Raw genomic sequence first — 9018 nt, 5'->3', positions numbered from 1 at the left:
AAACTTTTTAAAGTATTCATTTTGTTTTCTCTTTTGTGAGATTAGGATTAGTACTTTTATTAAGGGAAGTTGTAAGACGTTCTTCAAGGGGAAGAACGTGGTGAGAGAAGATAGAGAGATCTTCTAAGTCATCTTAAGTTCATTAATAAAAGCTGTTGAAACCTTTGGGTTGGAAGAGAACCCATAGGCGGGGAGTAGGCTATTGATAGCTGAACCTTGTCAACAAATCTCTTGTTCTTGGTTAAGTATATTTTCGCCCATAGTTCATAGATCTATCATTCGATCTAAAAAAGTTTCAGAAAACTGTTTTGAAAGGTCTCCCAAGCTCTTAAGCTTACCTTCCAGAGAAAAATTTTAAAAGGGCATACTCTCTATTCACCCTCCTCTGGAGAGTATTCGATCTCCTATCAATCTTCACTCAGCCTGAACCACCCCCCCACCAAATCTTAGATATAATTTTCATTTTTAAATGAAAATTACATCACCAAATCTGAACATGATATGTGGCGTTTTGATAAATGAAAATAGAGTAACTGGTTACTTTAGATGACTATGACTTAAAAACTCTTTCTTTGCAAAAGTGCACATAAGGTTGGATCTTGTAAGAATAAACCAAACATTGGCTATTTACATGCAAACGCCTAATAGGTTGGCTTTTTAGAAGTGATATCTTCTATTTAAAGAGAATAAACTACCTACTACCTACTACCTAAAGAAAGTGGAGACCTCATTTTTTTGTATAAATAACACAAGATAGGTGATGTTATGGTACCTAAGAATAGAGAGAAACTAACACTTTACATATCTTCCATACATACTTCATTTAATAAAGATGATAAAAAAAATACATTGCAACTATTCTCATTCATCTTCACTCTTCAATCTTCACCTTTCCTTCTATATAACGAATTCTGTATAATAGACTTTTCCTCTCTTTTCTTTTTCCCAATGAAATGATGAGAAATACTTTATTTCGTATAAATAATGAGACAGATAAGGTCTTGACCCCAACAATTCGTTCTACGATTCAGGTTAAACATTTTCGATCAAAGATCAGTGGTGCATCCTGAATTAGAAATTGTATGTTGTCATCCAATTCAAACACAATGTTTGATTATTTAAAGTTATAAACATGTTTGGTCATCTCTCTGATCTTTCATCAACTTTTTTAGGACATGGAGTGAGTGAATGTAAAACCCCTGTTTTAAAGTTTATATTGGTGAAAACTGAAAACCTTTAATCTCAGTTGTTAGATCGTTAGAAAATAGATGGACGACCCTGATTCGTTCACGCGTTTTTTCCTTCTCCACTCTCTCATTTGCTTTTTCTTGTTTATCTCTCTTACATCTCATCCTTACCTTCTCTCTTATACCCACGAAAATTCACGGTGCTTTTGACTTGCCTTTTCGTTCTTCAATCTCTCATTTTTTTTTCGAGTTTCTTGTTATTGTCAATTGTGATTCATTCTACATATGTAAATTTTTGCATCATTTTGTTCTTTTTATGTTTCATTTTGGTTTTATGTTCGATTTTCTTCCTTCTTCACAAATTAGGGTTTTGTAGTTCTTGTTTTATGTTTAGGTTTATGTTCAGTTTTGTTCAGTTTTATGTTCAATTTTGGTCTTTTATGTTCGATTTTTCTTCCTTCTTTGCAAATTAGGGTTTTATGTTCTTCACAAATCAATTTTTATGTTCGATTTTGACATTTTTAGCTTTATGTTCGATTTTCAAGGTTTGTTCTTCGCAAATATGTACTATGATGGTAACATACTAACATTGCAACCCTCTCGTTTAGGTCGCCACATTAAGCATAACCTATGGATGTTAACATCATTCTTAGCCTATTTCTAAAAGGACAAATGTGTAATAAGCTTTGGTCATTTCAATTGTGGTTTACAGAAGCTACTAAAGTAGCTACTAAATGGGAAATAATGACAAATGTGCAACGTATACTAAAAAGGATGCTTGATTCCAAAGCTAAATCCATCATTTTTCAGTTCTTCATTTCTTGAAGGGGTGTTGTACAATGCCCTAGAAAATCATAATTGAAACAAAAACAACTAGAAGGACAAGACCTATAGAGACAAAATCCAAATGAAGCAGCTAATTTGTGCCATAAGATACAATGCGAGAAATTTTTTTGAAATATCAAGGTTGATTAACAGACCTTAAATGTCTGTTTTTGTATGTACATTCATCTATGCCTGATATGTGCCCTAAGAAGTAATAAAGGTATACATACTTTTTTTTTTGTTTAGTCTACTACCTCAGCACAAATAGGCTCAAGTTGTGAATTAGCATTTATTGATATTTTTCCGTTAGACGGTGATAATTTTGTGTATTCTGGTGTTTTATTACGACCGAGTTTGATCGTATTTTTGCTGGCAAAGTGTGATGGCTATAATAACTCTTGCACTTTGCAAGTTGTAACTCAAGTTTAGTCTAGTGAACCTTAATTATTTGGCATTGATGATAGATCTAATCTACTTCAAATATAATGATTAGTGTTTTCATTTTTCAGGTTGCTTCAGTGATGACTATATCAAATCAGCTTCAGTGATAGGCTAACGATGATGATGATGATACTTTCGTGTACTTGATGATGATACTTTTGTGTACTTGATGATTGTAGACACTTTGGGATTATTCTTTTGGGATTATAAAGGCTTACGACGATGATGATGATGATGTAAAGGCTAACAATTATGATGTAACTACATTAGGGATTACACTTTTGTTTAGTTCAAGTCGTTTTTAAGCTTACAATTTTGTAGACAATTCGATTTTTCATTTGTTGCTCATGATGTGAAATGTATTATATTTGAGCTTACACATTTTTATAGTTGAAGTCATTTTTAACAGTATATGATCTTCCCATCTATATGTACATGACATTTAAAACTATGTACTTCCTTTTAAAAACATACATAACGTATACATAATTAACAAACTTGATAAGTATGCAAACTTGAATTTTATAAAGTGTTTGCCATGTTTATCATAATATGTACTCAGTTTAAGTAGTATACAGTTTACGAAATATAAATGAAAAAATACATTTGATATTTAATATGTACTCAGTTTACCACAATATATACACAATTTACCACAAATGCCTCTTCTTATTTAGACTTTTTCTTATCAAGAAAAAAATACATTTGATTCTTAATCTACAATTTCAAATGCCTTCTCTTATCAATAATTTTTTTCTTTTCTTTTTTAGAAGTGATTTTTAGTTTGATTGTGTAAAGGTAAATAATGATGATGTAAAGGCTAACAATGATGATATAAAGGCTATAAGTTGATTGATTGTAGACAATTTTACCACAATATTTACATAGTTTACCACAATATGTACATAAATAACAAAACTCTTGATGTAGAATTTGATAAAGTGTGTACCATGTTTATCACAATATGTACACATTTTACCACAATATGTACACAGTTTACCTATTTAGACAATAAATAACTCGCTTTTTATGTATTACACAGTTTACCAAATATAAAGCAAAAAATACATTTGATACTTAATCTAGAATTTCAAATGCCTTTTCTTATCAAGGTGTTTTTTCTTTCTAAAAAATTTCAAAAAGGTTTTCTTGTCAAGACTTTTTTTCTTTTTTTTTTTTTAAAGTGATTTTCAATTTGATGGTTTAGGTCAACAATGATAATGATAATATGAAGGCTAATGATGATGGTCTAAAGGCAAACGACGATGATATAAAGGCTATCATTGATGATGTAAAGAATATAACTTGATTGATTGTAGACAGTTTAGTTAATTCAAAGGCTTCTGTTGTAAAGACTGTTTTTGCCACATTGATAATATAGATATGTGTACAATATTTGAAGCTATGTACATTTATTAAGTCAAGTTTTTTGAAATGCATATATGTTAGTAACATTTCTATTAATAACTCACTTTCACTTCACAAAAATATATTTATCTATTTAGACAATATGTACACAGTTTACCACAACATGTACACAGCTTAAGATATGATGTTGTTTTGGATTGACGCATTTGAAGCAAAAATCTTGTTCGACTAATTGAAGAACATTGTGTAGATCATGTATATAGTTAACTTTAGGGGTACATAATATGATTTTCTGAGTACATAATTTTCTATAAATAGTACACCATGTTTTTATTTTTTTCCTTCATTGATGTTTATTTTTTTTTATAGTATTTCTACTTTTCTATTTCAAGTTTTGTATGCCACGTGCTGTGTTATTAATTGATCATGTACATATAGTAACTTTAGGTGTACATAATATGCTTCCGAGAGTACTTAATTTCCTATAAATAATACACCATTTTTTTATTAATTCTTTGATTATCTCATAATATTTAATTCACGGGTATTTCTTTTTTCCACTGGATGTTTATTTTTTCTAGTATTTCTACTTTTGTACCTCTAGTAATGTATGCCTTGTGCAATGTTATAAATTGGTCATGTACATATTGTTTAATTTAGGGGTATATAATATGATTTAACGGGTACATAATTTCCTATAAATAGTGCACCATGTTTTTTCATTATTCTTTGATTATTTTATAATATTTGATTCATGTGTATTTCTTTTTTCCATTTGGATGTCTATTTTTTCTAGTATTTCTAGTTTTGTATATCTCGTGCGGTGTTATGAATTAGTCATGTACATATAGTAACTTTAGTGGTACATAATATGATTTCAGAAGTACATAATTTTCTATTAATATTACACCATGTTTTTTCATTATTCTTTGATTATTTTATAATATTTAATTTATGCATATTTCATTTTTCCATTAGATATTTATTTTTTCTAGTATTTTTGCTTTGTATTTTTAGTTTTGTATGCCTCGTGCAGTGTTATGAATTGGTCATATGCATATAGTAACTTTAGGAGTGCATAATATATTTCGGGAGTACATAATTTCCCATAAATAGCACACCATGCTTTTTTGATTATTCTTTGATTATTTTATAATATTTATTAATATGTACTTCTCTTTTTCATTGATGTTCTTTATTTTTTTTAGTTTTTGTATTTCTAGTTTTGTATGCCTCTAGGGTGTTTTGAATTGGTCATGTACATATAGTAACTTTAGGTGTACATAATATAATTTTAAGAGTACAAAATTTTTTTTTATTAATAGTACATTATATTTTTTTCCATTATTCTTTGATTATTTTATAATATTTAATTCATGTATATTTCCTTTTTCCATGGGATATTTATTTTTACTTATATTTAATCTTGAACAATTTGTAAACAACTTCTTTCTATAGGGATCTTTGATTATTAATAAACCCTTGTACATATTGCAACCTCTTTTGTTTTCTCTTGCATTAGAAAAAAAGTACTAAGTACTGTACATATACTCTTATAAATGATGTACATATATATTTATAAGTAATACATATATAACTAAACAAAGTACGTAAGTGTATTTAAAAGAAAACAATTTGCATTTTTTAAATATAGTACTATTTTTCATTAGGGGATACATAAGTTGTAAAATAGGTGTATCCATTCTTTGCTTCCTTTTAGAGTCTAACATGAATTAGGACTAGGACTTATTGAAAGTTGAGTGGATAGACTTTCAAAATCTGTATAATGAACAATAAAAAACATATATGTTAGTGTTATGGTAATATTTATTTATTTATTTATTTATTTAATTAATTAATTATTAATAGTATATTACCTTAATACCCTTTGACATTTCGTTGACCTTGACTCTCGGTCAAGTGGCTTTTTCATAACTTTTCAACTGCCTTGCTTGGCTAGCAAGCAAGTAACTTCCATAATCCTAAAATAATTGCCCATCACTTACCAGCACCATCATGTCCTCCTTTCTCCTAAAATAATTTCTCTCTAATTCTTATAAATAAAACCTACCAGCACCATTTTTTGGTAGGGACTCATTATTCTATAACAAAACTTTGCCCAAATTTATTCACCTAAAAACCCAAATACAATCATCCAACATCTCCATATATTACCTTACATTCAAGTTAATATTATTCATTCATTGATCTCATCACCGATCTGACTTGAGCGTCGGAGGTAGAGCTGTTCAAAACAAACCCGACCCGAAAATTTGACCCGGAATCGAAAATTATCCGACCCGAAAAAATGTAAGTTTTTTAGGTTTACCGAACCGCAATTACTCGAACCGATACTTCACTCGAACCGTTTGATAACCGAAAAGGGCAAAATCGAACTCGAACTGCAACCGAATTTTATAACCGACATATAAACCTTAACCGATGTTACCCGAACTGAACAGTGATCGACCCGAGTCAAATCCGACCCGAATTATGCACGTAACCGAATGTAACATGACTAAAACCGATTAACATCGAACTGTTTTTAACCCGAACTGATACAAACCCGATCGATTATTAATCGAACTGTTTTTAACCCGAACTGATACAAACCCGAACCGATTGTAAATCGAACTGTTATAAATCCGAATTTTCACCTAATTTTAGCAAATTAAGTCCAATTTCAGTTTTCTAAAAATACGGAAGAAGGAAGAACACAAGTTCTATACAGAAGAGATTGCATACAGAATATATATATATATATATATATATATATATATATATATATATATATATATATATATATATATATATATATATATATATATATATATATATATATATATATATATACATATATATATATATATATATACATATATATATATATATATATATATATACATATATATATATATATATATACATATATATATATATATATACATATATATATATATATATACATATATATATATATATATACATATATATATATATATACAAATATATATATATATATATATATACATATATATATATATATATATATATATATATATATATATATATATATATATATATATATATATATATATATATATATATATATATATATATATATATATATATATATATACATATATATATATATATATACATATATATATATATATACATATATATATATATATATATATATACATATATATATATATAATATATATGTATATATATATATATATGTATATATATGTATATATATATATATATATATATATATATATATATATATATATATATATATATATATATATATATATACATATATATATATATATACATATATATATATATATATATATATATATATATATATATATATATATATATATATATATATATATATATATTCATATATATATATATATATATATATATATATATATATATATATATATATATATATATATATATATATATATATATATATATATATATATATATATATATATAGGGTCGCGTTCAGGTGAAAACCAAGGTTCTGTGCGAACCGTGAGAACTAAAAAATGTGTTACCTTTTTACAGAAAATGTGCTGCTTTCAGGTACAAACTGTGTTACTTTTACTTTTTAAAAAATCTGGCAGTTTTTCTGAAAAAACTGTAACTGTCTGGAAAAATCACACAAATCCAAAGTAACACGTTTTTCTGAAAAAAGTAACACCTTTTTGTATAAAAAGTAACACCTTTTTATGGTTTTCACGGTTCTCATATATGGATGGTTTTCACCTGAACTTCTTCCTATATATATATATATATATATATATATATATATATATATATATATATATATATATATATATATATATATATATATATATATATATATATATATATATATATAAACTAATTGAAATAAATTGATCTGCCTATTAGGGCTGGCAAAAGCTGACCCGATCTGCTAACCTGATCTGAAACCAACTCGAAATTAGCGGGTTTGGGTTTAGATTTTTGATCCAATTAATTAAATGGGTCAACCCGACCTGATCTGTTTATTAAATGGATTAGGTTCAGGTTGAATATTTAAACCCGAAAAAAACCTGTTTAACCCTTTTATTAAATTTAAGACGGATCAACATTTGCCAAATACTTCGTAAAACTAAGATAATACCAATTACCATGTATTGAGGGATTTGTCAGCTGAAGATGACTTTCAATAAGAAAGGAAGTTGTCCCACATCGGCTAAGGGATTTGTCAGCTGAAGATGACTTTTAATAACAAAGGAAGTTGTCCCACATCGGCTATGAAAAATACTAATAAAAGAAAAATCCTTTAAATCACTTCCACAGATCTCATACCAACTTACGCAGCCACGCCGTGAGCACAAAGCGAACTATTCTTTCGCCTTTTATTAAAGAATACCGTGTGCTCGCTGCATTAAGTGGCATACGTTTATTTTTTGAGGAAGCCTTTAATTAAGGTTAAATGGGTCAAATGACCTGAAATATATGAATTTAATGACCTAAAAAAAAAGTAGGTTAAATGGGTCATTAGCAGGTTGATCCGATCTGCTACACATCAGGTCGGGGTTTCAATTTTTGACCCATTAATTAAATGGGTCAGGTTCAGGTTAAGGGTTTATTGACCCATTTATATATGATCCGAACCTGAAAATGACCCAACCCGACCTGTTTGACACCCCTATCTGCTATATCTGATAAAACAATCGATAATTATTTTTTGTAAGTAAATGAGCATACATCAATTTAAAACCTGACTATTAACTTATTTCGATATTGACCCGATCAATAGTTATCCGTAACCGATAACTACTCGAAAAATAAAGCTCGAACCCGATCTGTACTTGAAAAAACCGAACCAATTAGTAATCGATGACAACCCGAGACCGATTGACACTCGACACGAATTTCAACCGACACCGAACTGATGCTAACCCGATAGCTTGAATAACCGATCTCTAACCGAACCGTGACTAATCGACTCGACCCGAGTGTGACTCGTTGTAACACACAGCCGAAAAATAACCGATCCGAAATGCAACCGAACCGAATAACACCCATCCGAAACCGACCCGATCAACCGAATGAACACCTCTAGTCGGAGGGGTTTTCCGGGAGATCACCCCTGGGTAAGGCTAACGTGTTGTGTTGCAGGATTCCAGGTTGTGTTTGTGGA

General features: G+C 28.6%; 1 non-coding gene across 1 annotated transcript; it reads left to right on the top strand.

The window, feature by feature from the left end:
• The first annotated feature begins 8190 nt into the window (after positions 1-8190).
• Positions 8191-8307, top strand: LOC130807076 (U5 spliceosomal RNA). Its single transcript, XR_009040450.1, has one exon. It is a non-coding gene; the product is annotated as a U5 spliceosomal RNA (small nuclear RNA).
• The last annotated feature ends 711 nt before the right edge of the window (positions 8308-9018 follow it).

The sequence above is a fragment of the Amaranthus tricolor genome, chromosome 2, assembly GCF_026212465.1.
Source record: "Amaranthus tricolor cultivar Red isolate AtriRed21 chromosome 2, ASM2621246v1, whole genome shotgun sequence".
Taxonomy (NCBI): Eukaryota; Viridiplantae; Streptophyta; class Magnoliopsida; order Caryophyllales; family Amaranthaceae; genus Amaranthus; species Amaranthus tricolor.
The sequence above is the reverse complement of the archived record's forward strand: the minus strand, read 5'-3'. Positions and strand labels throughout refer to the sequence as shown.